This window comes from Budorcas taxicolor, chromosome 4, assembly GCF_023091745.1.
Source record: "Budorcas taxicolor isolate Tak-1 chromosome 4, Takin1.1, whole genome shotgun sequence".
NCBI lineage: Eukaryota > Metazoa > Chordata > Mammalia > Artiodactyla > Bovidae > Budorcas > Budorcas taxicolor.
The window spans coordinates 111,442,124-111,466,256 of record NC_068913.1 but is presented as its reverse complement, the minus strand read 5'-3'; the positions used below and the strand labels follow the sequence as shown (position 1 = coordinate 111,466,256).

Here is a 24,133-nt window from a genome sequence, read left to right as displayed (position 1 = left end):
CTTTTGAACTATGGTGTTGGAGAGGACTCTTGAGAGTCCCTTGGATTGCAAGGAGATACAACTAGTCCATACCAAAGGAAATCAGTCCTAAATATTCATTGGAAGGACTCACGCTTAAGCTGAAACATCAATACTTTGGCCACCTGATGCAAAGAACCAACTCACTGGAAAAGACCCTGATGCTGGCAAAGATTGAAGGCAGGAGGAGAAAGGGATGACAGGGGATGAGATGGTTGGATGGCATCACAGACTCAATGGACATGAATTTGAGTAAACTCCAGGAGTTGGTGATGGACAGCGAAGCCTGGCTTGCTATTCTCCATGGTGTCACAAAGAATTGGACATGACCGAGCAATTGAACTGAACTGAACTGAACTGAATTGAAATTGTACATTTCTTGAAGAAATAAATCTTAAGCGAAAATATAGGATTTAGAACTATTTGTTCTTCTTTCTTTATAGTATATGGAATTATTGTTGTGTAAGAAGAAAAATCAGTTCCCTATAGATATAATTCCAAGTACAATAGAGAAAAGAACATCACTTCAGTAAGAGGTGCTGGGAAAATTGGATGGCTGTGCCATCCCTGGGATTCTCCAGGCAAGAACACTGGAGTGGGTTGCCATGTCCTTCTCCAATGCATGAAAGTGAAAAGAGAAAGTGAACTTGCTCAGTTGTGTCTGACTCCTCGCAACCCCATGAACTGCAGCCTACCAGGCTCCTCTGTCCATGGGATTTTCCAGGCAAGAGTACTGGAGTGGGTTGCCACTGCCTTCTCCTGGGAAAACTGGACAGCTACATGTGAAAGAATGAAATTAGAACACTTCCTAACACCATACACAAAAATAAACTCAAAGTGAATTAAAAACCTAAATGTAAGCCTGGGCATGATAAAACTCTTAGAGGAAAATACAGGAAACACACTTTTGACATAAATCACAGCAAGACAATTTTTTGACCTACCTCCTAGAGTAATGAAAATAAAAACAAACAACTGGGATCTAATTAAATATAAATTAATTATCAAAGATATTTTGCCATCTGCTATTATAGAGGTGTATACCAGGTAATAACAAAGATACCAGAATGAAAGGCAAAACTAACTCTGTAGCAGGGATGTGCAAGTGAAGAAACTGTTCAAAGTTGTAACTGTAAATATATTAATTTTTTCATGGTAAACTATTGGGGCAGCTGCATTCCAAGCTCAAAAACTTGCCTGTGTAAAAGCATGGGGAAAAAATGCTAATTTAAAGAACAACATAATACAAATCAAGCATAGAGTTAAAAATTGCTAAAGCAGAGGATACATGATGGATTAGGAGCAAAAGATTAACTTGGAAATATAAAGGGAGACAGATTTTGAAGGGTATTGATTCCCATAGAAAGCAATCTTGCCTCTATTCTGTTGACTGATCTGGGTTAAGGAATAGTTGCCCAAAACACTGAAATGCCCCAAAGGCATTAATATGTCACTGGAAAGTTCAGTTCAGTTCAGTCGTTCAGTCTTGTCCGACTCTTTGCAACCCCATGAATCGCAGCACGCCAGGCCTCCTTGTCCATCACCAAGTCCTGGAGTTCACTCAGATTCACGTTCATTGAGTCAATGATGCCATCCAGCCATCTCATCCTCTGTCGTCCCATTCTCCTCCTGCTCCCAATCCCTCCCAGCATCAAAGTCTTCTCCAATGAGTCAACTCTTCACATGAGGTGGCCAAAGTATTGGAGTTTCAGCTTTAGCATCATTCCTTCCAAAGAAATCCCCAGGCTGACCTCCTTCAGAATGGACTGGTTGGATTTCATTACAGTCCAAGGGGCTCTCAGGAGTCTTCTCCAACACCACAGTTCAAAAGCATCAATTCTTTTGGCGCTCACCTTTCTTCCCAGTCCAACTCTCACATCCATACATGACCACTGGAAAAACCATAGCCTTGACTAGACAGACCTTTGTTGGCAAAGTAATGTCTCTGCTTTTGAATATGCTGTCTAGGTTGGTCATAACGTTCCTTCCAAGGAGTAAGCATCTTTTAATTTCATGGCTGCAGTCATCATCTGCAGTGATTTTGGAGCCCCCAAATATAAAGTCTGACACTGTTTCCACTGTTTCCCCATCTATTTCCCATGAAGTGATGGGACCAGATGCCATGATCTTCGTTTTCTGAATGTTGAGCTTTAAGCCAACCTTTTCACTCTCCTCTTTCACTTTCATCAAGAGGCTTTTTAGTTCCTCTTCACTTTCTGCCATAAGGGTGGTGTCATCTGCATATCTGAGGTGATTGATATTTCTCCCTGCAATCTTGATTCCAGCTTGTGCTTCTTCCAGCCCAGCGTTTCTCATGATGTACGCTGCATATAAGTTAAATAAGCAGGGTGACAAAATACAGCCTTGACGTAATCCTTTTCCTATGTGGAACCAGTCTGTTGTTCCATGTCCAGTTCTAACTGTTGCTTCCTGACCTGCATACAGGTTTCTCAAGAGGCAAGTCAGGTGGTCTGGTATTCCCATCTCTCTCAGAATTTTCCACAGTTTATTGTGATCCACACAGTCAAAGGCTTTGGCATAATCAATAAAGCAGAAGTATATGTTTTCCTGGAACTCTCTTGCTTTTTCGATGATCCAGCGGATGTTGGCAATGTGATCTCTGGTTCCTCTGCCTTTTCTAAAACCAGCTTGAACATCTGGAAGTTCACGGTTCATGTATTGCTGAAGCCTGGCTTGGAGAATTTTGAACATTACTTTACTAGCGTGTGAGATGAGTGCAGTTATGAGGTAGTTTGAGCATTCTTTGGCATTGCGTTTTTTTGGAGGATTGGAATGAAAACTGACCTTTTCCAGTCCTGTGGCCACTGCTGAGTTTTCCAAATTTGCAGACACAAAAAGTTTTGTTTACTTTTTGCATTTTCCAAGTAAATGTTACAAATGTTTGGAAGAAATGGTTTGGAAGGTTGGTTGCTGTGGAGCATGAGGGCACCTGTAACTCAGTGATAAGAGTTGTCTGCAACACCTTAGAGACGAGCTACCTGCACGTACTGTCTACTGACAGTACCCACCATCTTCCTTATATAAATGATCAACAAACATTTCAAGAACATAGTTTAAAGGATAGCCAAAATATTAAATTCTTCTAAGTGTTCACATAGCTCATTAGCATCGGCTTCCAAAAAAATGAAGTCGATCACCTATAACATCTGTTTACATCTTGCTTCAGGGCTCCTTCCTCTATACTCAGCCATTGGTTTGGGAGAGCAGCATATCAACCCTCAATTCACAGATACACAAACAACCCCTGAAGGCAGTGTTTAGTATTTAGTAATAATATTTAGAGTCCCTGAAGACCATACTAAAGAGACAGGTAGTTTATGTGGCAGCCTGGATGGGAGGGGAGTTTGCCAGAGAATGGGTACATGTATATGAATGGCTGAGTCCCTTCACTGTTCACCCGAAATGATCACAAATTGTTAATCGGCTATACTCCAACACAAATAAAAAGTTAAATAAAGAGAGAGACAGGTAGCACAACTGGTTATGGTTGCTGCCGATTCAAACATTTAGCCATCATTCACCACACTTCTTGCCAGACAGGAAGCTAGGCACATAAGCCATATCTACTCTGCCCACTTAGAAAGGTCCTTTTCCTAACCAGAATATGCTTCTACTTCAGGAGAGAGAAAATTTGTTTTCTTCCTGGAAAAAAAAATACATTGCATCACTGGATATTCTGATTTTCTTCCTTCAACATTCTACATTTTCTCTGGAATGGATCTTCCAGCCAAATCTATAAAATTGAAAGATTCAAATTAAATAAGCTGAAAGGAATGTATTAGGATGCCTTGAATATCAGTATAAAATGACATATGAAATAACTCATTTCATAGCAGTCTTAGGTAGAAAGAATAAAAGGAGGAAAATATCACCTCTTTCTCCCAGCACAGAAATAGATAATGTAATACAGAAGATATGAAACAAAAGCATTTAGGTTAACTATATATATATCTATATATATATAAGACTAAAAAATCTCTTATGTGTAAATATTTTTATAGGAAATACATCTATTTTTGTTTACGAATATCTGTCAGGATAATGTATCCTAGTTTTTATGAGTTTATATATGTGACATCTCAGTTTTGTTTCTGCATATATATATATTAAAATTTTAAAATCTAAATCTTCAAGAAACATAGATGTGATACTTGAGATATCTTTATAAATATACATTTTATTTGCTTGAGTTAACTCACACACAATGAATTAAATCACTAAAGAAATTACAAAATGTAATTCCTATTTTTCTATCTGGCAAGGTATTTGGTAAATGACGGCTGCATGTTTGCAGATTGGATCAGCAGCCACCGTACCCAGTTACACTTCCGCATCTCTCATCTCTTATCTTGAGATATAAATATCAAGGTGAATTAAAGTGAAAGTCACTTAGTCATGTCCGACTCTTTATGACCCCATGGATTATACAGTCCATGGAATTCTCCAGGCAAGAGTACTCTAGTGGGTAGCCTTTCCATTCTTCAGCGGATCTTCCCAAACCAGGGATTGAACCCAGGTCTCCCTCATTGCAGGCAGATTCTTTACCAGCTGAGCCCCAAGGAAAGCCCAAGAATACTGGAGTGGGTAGCCTATCCATTCTCCAGCAGATCTTCCCAACCCAGGGATCAAACCGGGGTCTCCTGCATTGCAGGCGGATTCTTTACCATCTGAGCTATCAGGGAAGCCCCACAAATTAAATTTGTGAATTAAAGATGATGCCAAATTCTTTGGCACACTTCCCATTAAGAAGTGGAGTCTATGTCTCTGTCTCTTGAAACTGGGCAGGCTCTGCGATTGCTTTGAACAACAGAATTAGAGGGATGTGACACCATGTAGACTATGCAATGCTGATGGAGATCTATGGAGAGGACCACAGAGAGGCCCATGTGAAGAGTATCCAGGGACCCAGCTGAGCTCTTGGGTGACAGCAGCATCGACCTCCCAGCCCTGGGAGGAAATCTCTCCGAAGAGGCTCTTTGATTCCAGGTTGGGCAGCTGCAGCTGATGCCACGTGAATCAGAAGGAAGCTGTGGTCATCCACCCACCCAAACTGTAAACTCATGAGCAAATGAATGCTGTTGTTTCAAGCAACTAAGTTTTGGGCATGGTTTATGATTCAGCAATAGATAACTAAAAATCTTTGTTCCTTTTGGATAAAAACATCCATCAGTGAGTTGCGATGATAATAAGGATTAGCATTTGTATGATGTTTATGTGAATTTTATCATAAACACTCTCAACAAAACAAAAGCAGTGATACTTAGAACAGTGGCAAAATAGCTATGAGTTCTTGTGCCAAATTCACAGAGATGCTGTGACTTTGGAGTGCTCTGTTGACAAGGATGGTTATGACAGCTGGTTTCAGCAGGAAACCTGATTCTGATTGATTAGCTCTCTTTATTTGTCATTAACAACCTTCAGCGATTGGCCCATTTTGGGAGTTGCTATATTCAAGCTGGGGCTTCCCAGGTGGCTCAGTGGTAAAGAATCTGCCTGCCAATGCAGGAGACGCAGCTTTGATCCCTGAGTCAGGACGATCCCCTGAAGAAGGAAATGGCAAAACACTCCAGTATTCTTGATGGGAAATTCCACGGACAGAGGAGCCTGGCGGGCTACAGTCCACAGGGTCGCAAAGAGTCAGACACAAAGAGCAACTGAGCATGAAATGCAATTGAACTAAGTTGAAGTGTTATTTTAAGTGTTAGTCACTTCCGTTGTGTCTGACTCTTTTGCGATCCTATGGACTGTAGTCTGCCAGGCTCCTCTGTCCATAGAATTCCCCAGGCAAGAATACTGGAGTGAGTAGCCATTCCCTACTCCAGGGGATCTTCCTGACCCAGGGATTGAACCAGGGTCTCCCACACTGCAGACAGATTCTTTATTGTCTGAGCCACTAGTGCTATGCTTAGTTGCTCAGTCATGTCTGACTCTTTGAGACCCCAAGGGCTGCAGCCCGCCAGGCTCCTCTGTCCACGGGAATTTTCCAGGCAAGAATACTGGAGTGGATTGCCATGCCCTCCTCCAGGAGATCTTGCTATCCCAGGGATCGAACTGAATTGCAGGTGGATTCTTTACCCACTGAGCCATCAGGGAAGCCCCTGAGCCACTAGGGAAGCCCCTAAACATATTAACTCCATGTGCACGATAGAGTGATTTGATGTTTCTATTCATTGCAAAATGATCACTACTTTTTAATTAGCTCATGTTCATAAGAAATTCTGACTAGAAGTTACACATACTTGAGTAGTAAAAGTAGGGATATTAATTATAACTTAATAAATGAGAGTTGACAGAAAAAAAATGTTTAAAAACATGATATCTGTGCATGAACTTATTTAGTTGACAGCCAAAAATGGAGCTATTTCTATGTTGTAAAGACAGTGCCTGGAAATGAAGGTGAGTGTCTGATATGATATGGATTCTGCCTCTTTGAATCTTTAAATCTCTTTGAAGCTCTGGGCAGATCATTTCACCCTAACTATCTTCTTATGTAACACACCGGGACAATGATTCCCCACTTAACTCACTATTTTTTGAGAGGCTGAAATAAAATAACATGCAAAATAAAATAGTGATCTAAAGACATCCTCTGAATGTGTATTGGTAGAAAACAAGATTGGGGTTCTAACTTGAGTATGTCCTTTTTTTGGAGATGAAGAACTTTAGGACCCAGATGGTGCTTTCATCTTTGCTTCTGATGGAAGTTGGGACTTTGGAAGAAAAAGGATGCTATGGGGGTATGTGTATCTGGCTAAATTGCTGACTGGCAGCACTTAATGTGATTTGGCTTTTTATCCAACGAATAAACTCAAGAGTGATAGACCCTTGGCTGAGGCACCTGAGAGCTTCTAATGAGAAGCAGAAAGGAAATATCTGCCTGGAAACTTGCCGACTTCATCAATAAGACTCGGATCTAAATTAGAATCAGATAGAGGGAAAGAGTCCCAGATAAAATTATACAACCAGATACCAAAAAGGACATGGGGAGTGACGGAGGAATATCAAGACAGACATGCCCAATCGTTTATATGAAAATATAACAAGAAAGGGTTTCAGGAAAACATTCTATGGACTCTATTTTCTATATACAAATAATATGTGAGGAAAAACAAAGTATTCTGATTTTAACAAAGGAATGTAAACATAACATTACAGGTAAAATCAAGACTGATACAATACAGATAAAATCCCAACAATGGTTGGGATTCAATTGGAAATTGATACTGGGAATAGATACTTTAATATATTAGAGACTATATCTTTCAGACTGAAACAGTTGATTGTGATTAGTCTTGTATAGAAAAAAAAAAAGATGAAAGCATCTATTTCACTTTAAAAGTGAAGAACTGGAAATTTCTAGAATATTGGATTAAAAACTAGAAAGCAAATATTTATGGGTCATATACTCCCCATATCGTCCATATTATCCTCATCATGTACCTGTGAAGTAAGGAGTAATGTAGACTTACTGACATAGGAGGACACATGTGTGACTCATTATAGAAACAGATAATAATCACTGAATATGATACAATGGTTACAGTACCACAATTAGTTTTACTTGCCTTTCTATTTTCAAATTATACATAATAACCAAAAACCCAACAGAAATGTTAGGACAGTAGATTTTTGCAGCTTTGAATGTGAGGTTGGGTAATATTTAGGTCTAAGAAATATTCCTTTCTTTTTTTTTTTGAAAAGTAGAATGAAAGTGGGCAGCAGAAGAGAGAACCTTATAATCAGAAGAATTCAGAAAAACAGCACCGAAAATCTATGAAACAAAACTATGTATTTAAATTCTCCCTTCTTAAATCAACTTAGATTTATAGTTGAGGGGTGCATTAAGAAATAATCCATTCACTTCTCTTTAAAGGCCACTAGAGGAAAATTTACCATCTAAGCTACCAGGGAAGCCTAAAAATGTTCTAGTTACTATAGGGAGAATAAATTGGGGCTTCCCTGGTGGCTCGGAAGTTAAAGCATCTGCCTGGAATGCAGGAGACCTGGGTTCGATCCCTGCGTCGGGAAGATCCCCTGGAGAAGGAAATGGCACCCCACTCCAGTACTCTTGCCTGGAGAATCCCATGGAAGGAGGAGCCTGGTAGGCTACAGTCCATGGGGTGGCAAAGAGTTGGACACGACTGAGCGACTTCACTTTCACTTTCACTTTCAGAGGAAAATTGGGTTAAGCTTACAAAAGCTTGCCTTAAGCAATTAATACTTGAATGTACCTATTTTTAAAATCTAGGAAACAGAAAGGTGAAATTGACAGAGATACACACACGCACTCGCTCTGAATAAAGAAGCAAATCAAGTATGACAAGTCCGATCTTCTGCAAAATAAGCACAAGTTTAATTGAATTGCTCAGTTTACAATCAATGTTGAAAAAAATCTGTTCAGTGATAAGTCAGCTGTCAAAGCACTAATAAAGCACCATCTAAGAGAATATGGTAATTTTTTAAAAAAATGACAAATATAATCACTTAGGTCTTCTCTCTGGGCCTTTTCTATGCCTGTTCAACTACATTGCATTGCTTACAAAAGGAAGCTCAGAACGCCGTAAGAATGATTGCTGCAACTTTCCGTGTAAGATTAAAATTTTAAATAAAGTAATCAATTTACATGATTTACATTTATAATTCATTGTTCCTGCTTTGTTTAGGGAGTGCTGGAGGAAGAAGCTAGATTTAAAGAATAGTAACACATGTGCAGTCGACTGCAAGGAGATCCAACCAGTCCATTCTGAAGGAGATCAGGCCTGGGATTTCTTTGGAGGGAATGATGCTGAAGCGGAAACTCCAGTACTTGGCCATCTCATGTGAAGAGTTAACTCACTGGAAAAGACTCTGATGCTGGGAGGGATTGGGGGCAGGAGGAGAAGGGGACAACAGAGGATGAGATGGCTGGATGGCATCACTGACTCGATGGATGCGAGTCTGGGTGAACTCTGGGAGTTGGTGGTGGACAGGGAGGCCTGGCGTGCTGCGATTCATGGGGTCGCAAAGAGTCGGACACGACTGAGCGACTGAACTGAACTGAGCTGAACACGTGTGCAGTTTTACATCAGATAGGTAAAGGTTTGTTTGGCCAAATCTTTGACACTTTGAACTCCAGGCCGTGTCACGCATTTGATTCTCTGTGCAAATATTAGTATTAGACTACTGCCCATTGGTTCTTGCCATAACACAATATTTAAAATATGTTCCTTATGCAAAATAATAAAAAAGCTATATTTGACAGAGGCTGAAGAATTTTTCTTGGGAAGATTAACAAAACAACTAGCCAAAGATGTTACAAACAACATTAATATTCAGGGATAAAAATATGATTCATTTTATTTATATTATTTCTGTTTTCTCTTAAAATTTTATTACTGATAGTAACTACAGAATCATTAAGCACTTAACTATGCTAAATATGATGAAGGTAACATAACTGATTGAACAGTTTTGCACATTCAGCATTATTTTCAATCAAAATGGGTCATGATTACGGCTTTTAACTTTTAAAACATTATTAAAATTAATAAATAATACTTCAAACACATAGATTATTTCACATATTAGAAAGCAGAACAATTGAAAGAAATTAACACATTCCCTTTAATGTTAAAATAATTGCTTCAAAATATTCTAGGTAACTAATCCATCGAATGATACAGAAAAAATTGGGGAAACCTTGTACAACTGTAACTTGTTCTGACTTTTTGTCAATAACTTCTATCTTTTTTTTTTAACATGAATCTGCTCATATGTTCAAAAAACAATAAGGGTAAACCAGAGATTACAAAATTGGATACTGTATTAGTTTTCTATTGCCACAATTTAGTGACTTAAAGTAAAACCCAGGTATTAACTAACAGTTCTGAGGTCAGAAATCTAGATGGGCTTGACTGAATTCTCTGCTGAGAAGCTCATAAAACCAAATTCAAGGTGTCAGCCAGGCTGGGTTCTACAAGCCTTGAGGAAAACCCACTTCCAAGCATATTCGGGCTGCTGTCAGAATTAGGTTTCTTGGGTTTGTGGGGCTTGCCTGCTCAGCTTCTAGGATCTGCCTGTATTCCTTGCCATATGGCCTGCCCCATCTTCAAGCCAGTAATGATGCGTGAAATCTTTGTTTTGTTTCCCTAACTGTTTTTATTTCTTCTTTTGATTCTAGGCACAGAAAACTCTGATTTTAAAGAAATCATGAGATGACCCTAATCTTCCTTTTGCCTTATAAAGTAACATAATCACGAGTGATTTTATAGTCACAAACTTGATAAATATGCAAAAGATCAGGACATACACAAGGGCTAAGGTCATTGGCAGTTATCCTTAGAATGCTGTTCACCACAGGACTAACAGATGGATGAGAAGGAGGCTCAAAGAATAGATGGAATGGAGAAAATGACACTTTATGCAAATATTTATTGTACGGTTCTGATTTTTGGAATCATGTTAACATTCTACATAATTAAGAAAAAGTCAGCAATTAAATAAGAAAACAAATCCTGAAATGCAATTTAAAGAAAAGCAAATGAACCTAGTTAAATGTCAAATTAATAATATAACTGTACTAAAGTGGGAAAGAAAACATAAGCTGAATTACTTCTGAACATATAATGCCCTAAGGCTAAAGGTAAAAAACCTTTAAACAAAATTAAACTCTAGTTAGTAGACTTGTTTTTAAATTCACAGAGGCATGAGTTAGTATTTTGAAAAATACTCTTTGTGTATGTTTTTTTATTTTTACAGCATTGTGTTGGTTTTTGCCATACAGCACTGTGAAAGGAGCTATTATTTTGTAACTAGTTTGTCCTGATGTTTTCTTTTTTCTTTTTTAATTTTAAAATCTTTAATTCTTACATGTGTTCCCAAACATGAACCCCCCTCCCACCTCCCTTCCCATAACATCTCTGTGTTTTCTTAATTCTTTCAGTGAAATTGTTACACCCTAGTAGGATGAGGTTTCATGAGCAAAAATGTGTATGAATTGGCGGCACGTGGTTATGGGAGAACCATAACCATCTCTGCTTCATGAAGCAGAGATGTTGAGAGACATACATTTGCAAAATTTCTATTAATTCTTCTCTTCATTGCTATGAATTACTAATTAATAAATCAAGTTAAGAATCAATACTCCAATGAGAATAAAAACTATTTAAGTAAACCTCCCTTGAAAATTTAACACAAATTTAATACATAGAAAAATGTTTGTCTTCCTGAGAATTACTACCAAGAACTAAAGAAAAAAAGACCGTAATATAAGTATTTAAAATTATCCTAAAAGCTTAAGTATACTTTTTAAATTATCTGTAAAATATGGGTAATATCTATTTATATAGGGATTGTTGTAAAATAGCATTGAAAGAATAATATGCTATTTTCCAGCTTTAAGATAAATACATTTTTTGAGAAAGAATATGTGCAAACATATTCATGTGTGAAATAAAGTTCATTAGTTTTGCACGTGTTTAACACAACAGTTATAGACATTAAACAATACATCGAATGATTTAAAACGAATAAAAATCAGTTCACTAAGCACAAATGAAAAACCTGAAAAAAAAAAAAAGAAAAAAAAAGAAAAATCTGAAGAGTTTTCTGGGGGAACCATCTTATATATATATATATATATAAAATACATATTATATATATATATATATACATACACATATATGTATATACATATATATACATATTGTACTTTAGTTTATGGACTATTCAGATTTTCTATTTATTGTGTCAATGTGTATTAATTTATGCTTTTCAGAAACTATTGTCAAACCAAATAACCATATATATTAACAAATATTTTATATCCACTGTTTTGCAATTTTGAGAGTTTTCAGATTTTATCAAACTAGTGAGAAAATGGCAACAATTCTAAGGCACTAGTTTTTAACTGAATATATTTTTCTTTGATGGTCTTCTTTTATTTTGCCTTTTTCCCTATTTTTTAAATTCTTGAGTGAATACTCAATTTATTTTTTTAACAAAAGCAGTCAAAGTTAAAATTTTATCCCATATACAAATTCAGGCATTAGTCCATAAAGTTTTGAGATATTCAGCTATAGGTTTCATAATGTTTTCAATGAACCACTAAAGATGAATCAAAGACATATTTTTAAATACAAAATACTTTTTGAGGGGGGTAGTAATGGCAATCTGTACATATAAAAAATTTATTTTTAGTATCATAATATTCTTAATCTTGAGGTATAAATAAATGACCAGTATAATATCTGATTATAATCTATCCATGTTGTTTTATAGTGACAATAAATGATCAAGGTGTACTTAAAATGTAGATATACTCTTGGGTTTTTAATGTCATATAAATGCAGATTAATTTTTACTGAAATGATATTATTTTTCCGTTCTAGATCCTTGATTTTTTATATATTGATATTGGTACATTTAACTTTTTGTTCACAATTTTTATAAACTCTTAATATATGATACCTTTTTTGATGTAGGTATTTCAGTTACCATCTAAATTTTACAACTCAAATATATTAGTCATAAACACTGATTTGGTAATATAAACTGATCCTGTTTCTCCTGTTTATTGCTTTTATGTTTTCGGTTTTTAAGATATTACTCAAGAAATAATTTTGAGTACCTACTGTGTGCCAGACACTCTTCCACGTTGTGTGAATTCAACAGTGACTAGTACAGACAACTTCCTGGTCTCCTGGAGCTTACATTTGGTGATTCCTATCTTCTTTCTCCATGCTGCCTTGTCTGATTACATTCATCTATTCATAATGGGTTTTTGTAATGTCTTTCCATAGTATGCTGCTTTTTCATTTTAATAAATATTAATATTAAATAACATATGTGTATATATATTCATGTGTATATTATTCATTTTTAAGCACCTTCTGACAGTCTTTTTCACTTAAGAAAAGTTTCAAATTGTTTGCATATAAATCATTTACGATCCATGCTGTGTTAATGGATATTTCTACTCTTGTATTACTCATTATGTTTCCTGTTTCATGAAATATGGATACTATTTTACATGCTTCTAATCCCTAGATTTAAGTGAAGGTTTTACAGATATTCAGTTCTACTGCTTTTTAAGCACACATGTGAACTTATATTTCTCTAAATATTATGAACAATAAAATCAACCCCTCCCTGAACCCCTATCTTAGGTACGGTGAGAGGTTATTTTCTTTCTTCTAAATATACATAGCAAACATGTACTTTTGAGTCTTAGATAAGGTGATCTGGAATTGCAGATTCAAAGTTTCATTTCTATAGCATAGCATTATATCTTCAATTTGAAGTTTTCTACCCAGAAAGTTGTCATTTCCTATTTAATACACATCCAGTAGATACCAAAATCAAAGTATGCACAAGTCCCTTGCATAGGTGATATTTGGAAATTACCTGTGCACATCCTCCCATATACTTTACATAGTCTCTAGATGATTTACGATATCTAATTACAATGTAAATCTATGTAAATTTATGCTGGCATACAGAAAATTCAAGTTCTGCTTTTTGAAACTTTCTGGATTTTTTTTTTTTTCTTTCTGAATGTTTTCAAACCATGGCTGGTTGAATCTGTGGATGTGGAGGGCTGGCTGTATTTTCAGTGCTCTAGAAAAGGATGGAAGTAGAGCTCATCTTCTATGCCAAAGCCTACCTACTGGTCATAGTGACTAGAATTAATCTGCAAGGAGATTTTGAATTAGATCGACTCACATATGCAGTGATTGACGGGTGCGATGCCTGCCACAAGGTAATGAAATGGTGACACAGACACTGGCTCAGCAAATCTATCGATGTGTTTGCCCAGCAATGCATTTTATTTAACAAATATTTATTGAGCAGTGACTACAACTTACACTGGTTCTTGGTTAGAAAATGTGATTGTAAGCAAGCCAAGGTCCTTCCCCTTACAGAGCTAACATTGTATTGAAGAAGACAAGTATTAAATGAGGATACAAAGTTCATACAAGGTAAATGTTACAAAGCAAAGATATATGTTATAAAGCAAAGTAAAATAGAAAAAGGTGCTAGAGTGAAACTAGGGATCCTTTGAAATGAGCAGCCAAAGCTGCTTCGAGGGTAATTATTTGAATAAGGAGTTGATGAGATGGAGGGAGGCTTATGAAGATAAGCAGACAGAGCTGCTTAGTGCAAAGGTCATGAGGCAGAAAAAAAAAAAAAAAAGTTCATCTCTGAGTAACAGCAAGGAGGTTGAAGTGTCCAGTGTCGTGGAGACTGCAGAAGAAATGAGGTCAAAGGGACAGGCACCACTCAGTTTATGGAAGGCCTGGTGATAATGAAAGGAGTTTGGATATTATTCAGAAGGGGACATTAAGCTGTTAAAAGTTTTCTTTTTTTAAAGATTCTTTTGATGTGGACCATTTTTAAAGTCTTTATTGCATCTGTTACCTTATTTCTCCAGTTTGATGTTTTGGTTTTCTGGCCCTGAGGTATGTAGGATCTTAATCCCCTGGCCAAGGATCAAACCTGCACCCTCTGCTTTGAAAAGTGAAGTCTTAACCACTTGACCATCAGGTAAGTAAGTTCCAAATGTGTTTTAGAAAGAGAATTGTCAGAGTCAGATCTATGTCCTTAAAAATCACTGTCTCCTAACTCCTACTTAGATCATCCTACTCCTAACATATCCTCCAGGCTAGAGTAATCTTATTAATAAGACCAGAAGTAAATTCTAGGAGAGGGGAAGGGAGCTAAGTACAACCCCCTTCAGGATTTCCTAAATTACTAGCAAAATGAATCTAGTCTCTTAGAAAAAAAAAAAAAGACATCATCACTTTCCTCTTTCTCATCTCCTACCATAATTCTCTCCTGGCCAAATTCAAGAAAAAGCTTGAGGACAAGGAAGATCATGGAATCTATAGAAGTCAATTCCTGAGCAGATATTAGGATAAAAGTAGTAAAGAGTAAATCAGGAAGAATATATGGAAGATATCTACAACTCAGATTAAGGTGGTGGTCTTTGCATGAACAAATATCAAGATTTATTATCCAGCTGTAATATTTAAGAGCCATTGGTTCATGAACAAACAGCACAAACTCCAAAACAGAGAAGTAAATTGTGAAATAAATTTTAAAAAGAAAGAAAATAACTAAAAATTTAAAACGTTAAAAATAACAACAAAAAAGAATTTAAAAATAAGTTAATTATGTATATAGTAGCCATTTTAAAGTGTAAGAGTACAAATTTGTTCTGAATCCTTTTCTGTGTATTTTATTAAATCTTTACTATGAATTACTTCAAATATACAAATAAGGACTGGACATGATATACATACATCTAAAACAGTATTCTGAAGAGGAATAATTAAATAAATGCATACTATGAGTAGAGGTAACTTGGTTTAATAAAAATGACTCAGAATTTCCAGTTCTCATACTGTGCAGGTTGTAAACTGAGAATCTCCTATAACAGAAAAACTACCATGGAAGTTGACATCATAAAAGGCACTTTTCACATAATCTTGCTTCATGCAAAGTAAATAATCTGAATGGCACCAAAAGCTGTAAAACTCCTTCTCTCTACATTTAATAGATAAATAAATTAGTCTTTACCTTCTTTTCATTAACTTTCATGTTCCTATTTCTGGATGCAATTTGTTATTATCCCTTGGTTGATATCCAATTCCTTTCTTAACATAAAATACATAATAAGATTTTGATATCTTTAGTCAGACTGAGCATACGTTAATGCCATCGCTTAGATTTTGATGTCACCAATGAAAACCAATTACAGTAGTGGTTAAAAGCAGAAAGTTACAAATATACCAGCGAGCAGAATGGCAAAATATGAAAGTAAAATAACTTATTTCATATTAAGGTTACTTATTTGTTTAAGCCAGAGCAACAAATATGCATGCATATACTAGACAAAAAAAGGTTCTATTTCTCCCACAGTCTTTTCTGAACCTTTCACATTCTCTGGGTCAGCAGCTCATAATACGTACTAGGTCAACATTGCATAAAAATGATCTGGAGGGTGATTCTGCAATCTGACAACTCATATTTTAAATCCGATGTGCCTAGAATGGTTCCTGGCACAAATTTAAAGGTTCAATAAACAGTTATTGAATGGGTGATGATCAGAGAAGCATTTCAAAGCAAAATGAAGTTATAATTTTTCTAGGAATCTTCTAAAGCTTTAGCCAAGTCAAACAGCCTTGTGGGATTAAAAAAAAATATTGCATCGTTTTATTTCCTTTGTTTTGTATAATCTCAATTACATACTTTTTGTAACTGACGTTATAATCCCAGTAATATGAAAACATGTTTTCTTTACTAGGGAACTGATTAAGTGTAAAATAAAGGAATGAAATATCACAAAATGATATATAAAAACCAACTGAATGTACAGAAGAAGGGCAAAGAACATGTCCTGTGAGACATATCAGCAATTCTTAAATCTTCAGTAAGAACATAAACCTCAGAGTCGGTGGTATTTTTCAGCCTGGGGAGATTCAGGTGATAAAAAGATGTGTGTTTTGCTCAGTTGCTCAGTCATGTCCGACTCTTTGCGGCCCAAGGACTGTAGCCCACCAGGCTCCTCTGTCCATGGAACTTTTCCAGGCAAGAATACTGGAGTGGGTTGCCATTTGCGTCTCCCCTGACCCAGGGATCAAACCTTCTTCTGCAGTCTTTTGCCCTGGCAGGTAGATTCTTTACCACTCGCGCCACTGGATGGGCTGGATATGATCTCACTGAGACTCTACGTGCCAAACAGATGGAAGTTCTCTGAGTCCCAGCTGATCTGACTAGTTTATCATGTGTTCTGTCAAAGAAACAATTGCTCTGGACAAAGATAAACTGGCAAGGAATGCGACCGAAACACTGCAATCATGAAAGTCAAGGTCGCTCAGTCATGCCCGACTCTTTGTGACCCCCATGAAATACGCAGTCCATGGAATTCTCCAGGCCAGAATACTGGAGTGGGTAGCTTTGCCCTTCTCCAGGGGGTCTTCCCAACCCAGGGCTCGAACCCAGGTCTCCCACACTGCACATGGATTCTTTACCAGCTGAGCCACCAAGAAAGCCCATTCATGCTGCAATCATGGGGAGAGGGCAAAGCCCAGCTTCAGCTGTATTTCCCGCAAGTAGGGGTAGGGGTGGATCTTAGGCCACCTGTGTTTGTTAATTGACTTTACACAGAGGAAAAGTTAACTTTCTCCCATCTTCATCAATGCAGGTAATTATCCAACTTGCAAGTAACAAGTCCATCAAAGTGAGCCCCTGTTCTCCCAATTGAAACTGGGGGATTGGGGTGCTACTGTCCTTCATGTTTACAGTTCAGAGATGGCTCCAAGGCACTCGAGGGAATGTCCTGGATTACGAAACAGGCAAAAGGCCAGTATCACGACATTTACATCTAAAAGGAGCAGAGAAAGGATTTATAATTACAAGAGTTCTAAAGTAAATGCTCTAAGAACAAGGAGACTAGGAATCTAGAGCCAGGAAGGAGGCTGTCTAAAGTTTATTCAGGATGAGGGGACCAGTGGGGACCATATTGGTCAGTTCTTAAGAAATAACCTGGTTAATATCCTGGTTAATATCTATATCCTCTTTGTAGGAGAATTATTTATTTGTAGCCCCTCAGTTATGTGTTGGTATAGAGAACCAAAATTCAACTTTTCATAAAAATATGTTTAAAAATGGTTATGTTAAGTTCCCCATTCATTCTTTACTGCTGCTGCTAAGTCGCTTCAGTCATATCCGCCTCTGTGAGACCCCATAGACAGCCTCCTACCAGGCTCCTCTGTCCCTGGGATTCTCCAGGCAAGAACACTGGAGTGGGTTGCCATTTCCTTCTCCAATGCATGAAAATTAAAAGTAAAAGTGAAGTCGCTCAGTCATGTTGGACTCTTAGTGACCCCATGGACTGAAGCCTGCCAGCCTCCTCCATCCATGGGATTTTCCAGGCAAGAGTATTGGAGTGGGGTGCCATTGCCTTCTCCGTTCTTTTCTGCTATTTTACACTAAAGCCTACTTTTGCTTTTCACATCAATGATAATGTATTAGTTATTCACTGATTATAATGCAAATAAAGTGTAAATTGACTACGAAATGAAATTGCAAATGTTTACTAACCTTGTTCTGGTGCTCACTTCACAGTATATACAAATATTGAATTGTTATATTGTATCCTTGAAGCTAATATATTGTGATATGTCTATTATACCTCAATCTAAAAAAACAAAAACAAAAAAAAACAAAAAAAAAACACAGCAAATGTTAAAGGAGTGTTGGGGCTTCCCTAGTGGCTCAGAAATTAAAGAATCTGTGTGCAATGTCAGAGACCCCAGTTTGATCCCTGGTCGAGAAGATCCCCTGCTTACCCACTCCCATATTCTTGCCTGGAGAATTCCATGGACAGAGAAGTCTGATGGGCTACAGCCCATGGGGTCACAAAAAGGTGGACACAAACTGAGCAGGAATTATCACTAAACAGATTTTCTTCTTGAAGAAATAAAACAATGAAATTGCAAGTTGTACTATCAATAGTGGCCTTTCTAAAATTGTTGGCATTGATGCGAAAGAGTTCAAATCACCAATGACTAGAGCAATTCTAATGAAGGGAAATTGACAGAAAGGATAACTTAAAATACATTTCAAAATAAAAGGATTTGAATAATCAACAGAGTTTATTGGAATAAATAATAATGCTCTTAAATTGTTGTTAAGATATCCTCATTGTGATGTTGCTGTAAAAGCAGAACGAGCTGTCACACTATCAATCAATTTTATGAAAAGAATCATGCCTTAAGTTTGGCAGATAATTAATTTGAAAAATTAGAGTATAGGTGCAAATACAAGCAAAATTCTGTTATAAATAAAGATAAGCATTTCTTAATCTTTTTTATTGCTCTAGACAAAGTTCTAATGGATTCTCTTTTTCATTTAATTATGCCATGTTCTTTCCTATCAGAAGTAAATTCACATTAATGAACTCTTCTCACAGAGAAGTTACCTTGCAATTTCTCTTTTATACAAATTTCTCCTTTCTGGTCTCTGGCTTCAGTTTCAGAGTTGGTATCTCCAGCTCTCTCTGTCCACTACTCTCAACTTTAAAAAGTGATCTTGATTTTTGTCCACTGAATCAGGCCTTTCCCAGTAAGTCCACTTTGATTTGGTTCCATTTTCCTGAAATGTGTGTTACTTTTCTTTCTATTCATTACTTCCTCTGGTGCCCTCTCCAAATCCTAATATATGAGGCATATAACAGATGCCATATTTCCCAGGAAAACATAAAATATTTATAAGCATTATTTTTAAAGCAGTGTAGAAAAGAAAGACTGCACACCTCTTCCCGACCTGTGTGGCTTTCTAGCAGTCTGAGGTTGAAGGCAAGCACTGGTGCGTCCAACTTTGAAGGAAAACACGTATGAACAAGACATGCCCCAGACCCTTTGAGACTAATAATCTTGCCTCCTGCAACAGTAACCACAACATCTGTGTCTTTGCCTTCATCCTCATGTCCACGGGGATGCAGAAGTAGGAGATAACTTGTAGCTCCCCATAAGAGCTCTGTGTGCTATTCTCGAAGCTTACCATTCTTCACACACACACACAGCCTGTTCCCAATTCCCTTGATCTACAATCTTTCATAATTCTAGTCCTCCGGGATCCCATCTCTGACCTACAGAAGGTTACTGTGCAACCTCTGAAATATGCACACTTTCAGGTAGCCCCTTGACCCTCTGAGCCTCACAAAGTACCTGACACACAGCAGGTAACTAATTAATGGACTCATTCAACAAACATCCTTAACAGCAACAGTGATGCGTAGCACATCCTCTGAAATATTAATTCTAAAATAAGAGTCAGACCAGGTTGGGAAAAAGAGATGTTTAGAGAAGAAATAAAAATTGGCCATTCAAAGAACACAGATACTATTTTTTTCAGTAGCAACTTATTATAGTTCCTCCTTGCTCTGTGTCAAAATCTGTCCCCTGCTTAAAATTCTTACTGCGTTTGTATAGAGAGGAGGAAGCAGGAATGAAAATGGCTATTTGTAGTAATACTAGCTTAAACCACACACTATGTACAGGGTGACTAGGCAGTCATATAAGAAAGTCATGGTCAAAATCCATCTGCTGCATTTAAAAGATATCAAGAATTCTCCAGGGTTGGGAGTTTAAATCAATAATTACTTAAATGCTCAGACATGTGAGTACAGTTTCTCATGGGTCAGAATATTGGAAAAAAGCAATAAGTATTTATAAGTAAAATATAACTGTTATGTTGGAATAGCTAGGAAAAAAATGTTTCCATTTGAAATAAAAGATACCTCAAACTTTGGTTAAAATGTGCTTTTCCCCAGACAATACTCCTCAGATAAAAAGATACACTGAACCATTTGCCTGTCTATCATATTTGCTAAAATAATTCAGTATTCTTAAGTCCAACATTTAAGTATATGAAAGAACTTCACTGAACATTTTGTACACACAGCTCTTCTACAATAGATGTTAGGCCTTCTAGCTATTATCTCCAAGCATGCAGTGCAGACAATGTGTTTGACAGTTATTTTGATATGTTTGGGATGCAATCATACATTCCAGGTAAACATAAGCTATTCAAATTAGAGGCCTTAAACAAGCACCCAGTATTTTTGAGAGCTTATTAAAACTTCATTATTAGTACAACAGCCGTACCATATTACTGGCTTGATAAGCAACTCAGTCACTGATACTGTCTGTGTAAGTCTCTCAACTGACACAATTAAGTTGGATGGAAACCACTACCCTCTGGAATTTCTTTTTGAGAAGAAAACAAAATAGTAATCATGAAGTTCAGGGTCAATTTTGTTAGAGTAGAGGCAAAACCTGGACTCTGTTACAGATTTTCAAAATTTCAAACTTTCCTTTTCAATCAGAAATATATTTGTATTTGAAATATATTACAATATTTACTTTTTTTCAGGGGGTAAATATACCTTTTCTTCTAGTGATAGCTGTTTTCATATAGATGGATGACATATCTTCCAATGAATAATTCAATAAATAAAAATGAATTTAACAATTTAACTTGCCCAAAGGGGAAGAGAGATAAGTAGTAATATAATTAACTCTATTTTTTTTTTTTTTATAAATCCCTAGCAATCGCTTTTTATTATGAACTGGCATCTTCCAATCAGCCAGCAGTTTTTCCAGGCAATTTTCAGGCAGACATCATGTTGTTTATTAGGGCAGTGGCAATGAACTTTAATATTGTTGAGGACAAAATGTAATTAGGAAAGACATTCTTTGGGGAACGATATGTGATGAATCAAGTTGCAAAGCAAAAGAGTTACAGCCTGTTGTTTAAATTTACTTACCCTGATAGAACTTAGAGGAAGACTATCCTAAATTTTTCATAGTTTTTCCATGCAAATAGATTACTGTCATTGACTTAGGATAATTTTAATTAAATCATGAATTACATTCATTACAGCCCAAATATGGCCATGTCAGTTACTTAACTGTAACTATTATCATAAGAATAGGGATACCAAAGGTGAAAGTGACTGCCATGGAAAAATAACCCAGAAAAGGAAAATCAAATCAGAAAATATTTCTTAGCAAATGTTCCTCAAGTCTGCCTCAAAATATGACAGCTTTGCTAACTGTGCCCAAAATACAGTAACTTTCTTATCTGTAACAACCGATACTAGTGGCTTCCCTGGCGGCTCAGACAGTAAAGAATCTACCTGCAAGGCAGGAGATCTGGGTTCGAGCCTTGGGTCGGGAAGATCCCCTAGAAAAGGGAGTGGCTACCCACTCTAGTATTCTTGCCTTTAGAATTCCGTGGACAGAGGAGCCTGGCAGGCTATAATCCATGGGGTCGCCAAGGGTGGGACATAACTGAGCAAAAAACACTTTCACTTCCATCTATATTAACCTATCTTTTTTTTAATTGGCGTATAATCGCTTTACAATGTCATGTTAGTTTCTTCTGTCCAAGGAAGTGAATCAGCTATATGTATACATATATCCCCTCCCTCCTTAAGTCTCCCTCCCTCCCTCCCCCATCCCACCCCTGGAGGTCATCACAGAGCACTCAGCGGGGCTCCCTGCGCTATATAGTAGCTTCCCGCTAGCTATCAGTGTTATACATGGTAGTGTATATACGTCAGTGGTACTATGTCAACTCATCCCACCCTCTCCTTACCCACCTACCATCGCTACATGTCCACTCTCAATATCTGCATCTCTATCACTACCCTGCAAATAAGTTCATCAGTATCATTTTTCTGGGTTCCTTTTCTAGATTTTCTAGATTCTAGATTCCTCTAGATTCCTATCATTTTTCTAGATTTTCTAGCATTAATAAATGATGTTTCTTTCTTTCAAACTTATTCACTCTGTATGACAGACTCTAGGGTTAATCTGCATCACAAATGATCCAGTTTCTCCTTTTTATGGCTGTATCCCAGCCTATCTTTGATGACTGAGCAAAACCAGCTATTTATGAAGCGGCATGAAAAAACAAAATTAGTAAGTAGGAATGAAATGGCTCTATTATTTAATTACAAAGACACATGCTGCTGTTGCTGCTGCTAAGTCACTTCAGTCGTGTCCGACTCTGTGCAACCCTGTAGACGGCAGCCCACCAGGCTCCCCTGTCCCTGGGATTTTCCAGGCAAGAACACTGGAGTGGGTTGCCATTTCCATCTCCAAAGACACATGCTAGAATTACCTAATCCTTAAGGTTTGGGATATTCATTTCCTATTGCAGATTCTACTGTCATCTTGGACTGTCCTTGCACTTGTGCATGTACTTTAGATATATTAGCCTGACGCCATTCCGATTTTTATCATTAAGAAAGTAAAATAAGTAAATGGAAGCTATCAGGGGAAAATACTAGAATTATACTAAAAGTAACTGTATATGAAAAAACACCAGAATTATATGAAAAGTAAATTCATTACATAAAGCAACCTTCAAATGACAACAGAAATTGGTGGATTTTATCAGAGCAATATATACAAGAAAGAAAAGAAGAAGAATGTGTTAGTTCGGGTCTTCTGAGAAGGAAATACCAATATAGTATTAATTGTGCAAAAAAAAAAAAAAAGGTTTTCTTAGGGAAAAGGGGTCATTGTACATCTGTATACAAGGCTTTTGCAGAATTTATGTATTGTGAATGTTTTCCCAATCTATGTTTTGGTCTTTTTATTTCTGTAAGGGGATTCTACGAAGAACAGACACTTCACAATTTTATGTACTGTACTTCTATCAAGATTTCTCCAATTGCTACTTCTTTTTGTCTTGTAATAAATTGTTGACTACTCCAAGATGGTGGAGATTTTCTCCGATGTTTTCTTCTAGAAGTTTAAAAACAGTAGTTTACACCTTTAGTTGTATGATCCATTTTTAATTAGTTGTTGTGTAGAGTGTGAGGTAAAAGTCAGCATTTATTTTCCCCACATACATATTATGGTCCCAGCACCATTCATAGAAAAACTATCCTCTTTGCCACTGAATTGTGTTGGTAGCTTTGTTAAAAGCCAACTATCCACATATATGTGAGTTTTTTATAGAAACTCACTTTTTTACTCTTTATCTATCTGCTGTGTTTACATCTTTAACACGTTGGCTTTACTACTATAGCATCATGGTAATTCTTAAAAGTCCCATAAACCTTTCAATTTTTTCAGAATGGTTGTACATATTCTAAGCCTTTAGTGGTAGCAAATTTGTAAATTATGTTGCAAATTTCTAAAAAAAAATAAAAAATCTTTCTAGAAATATGATAAGAATATATTGCGTCTATAGATCAACCTATGAAGTACAGTATTGCATCTATAGATCAACAAATTAACAATAATGTGTCTTCCAATCAATGAACATGGTATCTCTTCAGTAAGATGCTTTGATTTCTTACAAAACATTTTGTAATTTTGAGAGAAACTTTTTATTATATTTTTTACATTATATTTAACCACTGGCATTTTGTCTTTAATGTTATTTTAAATGATGTTACTTTTGCAAGTTATATTTTGCAAGTATCCAATGCTTTAATATAAAATATTTTTGCACTAATCTTATATCCTGTTACCTTGCTAAATTTAATGATTACTTATAATAAGAGCTTCCCTCATAGCTCAGTTGGTAA

At 36.6% G+C, this 24,133-nt stretch overlaps 1 protein-coding gene across 1 annotated transcript in view; it reads right to left on the bottom strand.

Annotated features, from left to right (window-relative positions):
• Window positions 1-24,133, bottom strand: part of CNTNAP2 (contactin associated protein 2) — a 1,656,810-nt gene that overhangs the window by 1,485,366 nt on the left and 147,311 nt on the right. The gene's annotated exons all lie outside the window — the stretch shown is intronic.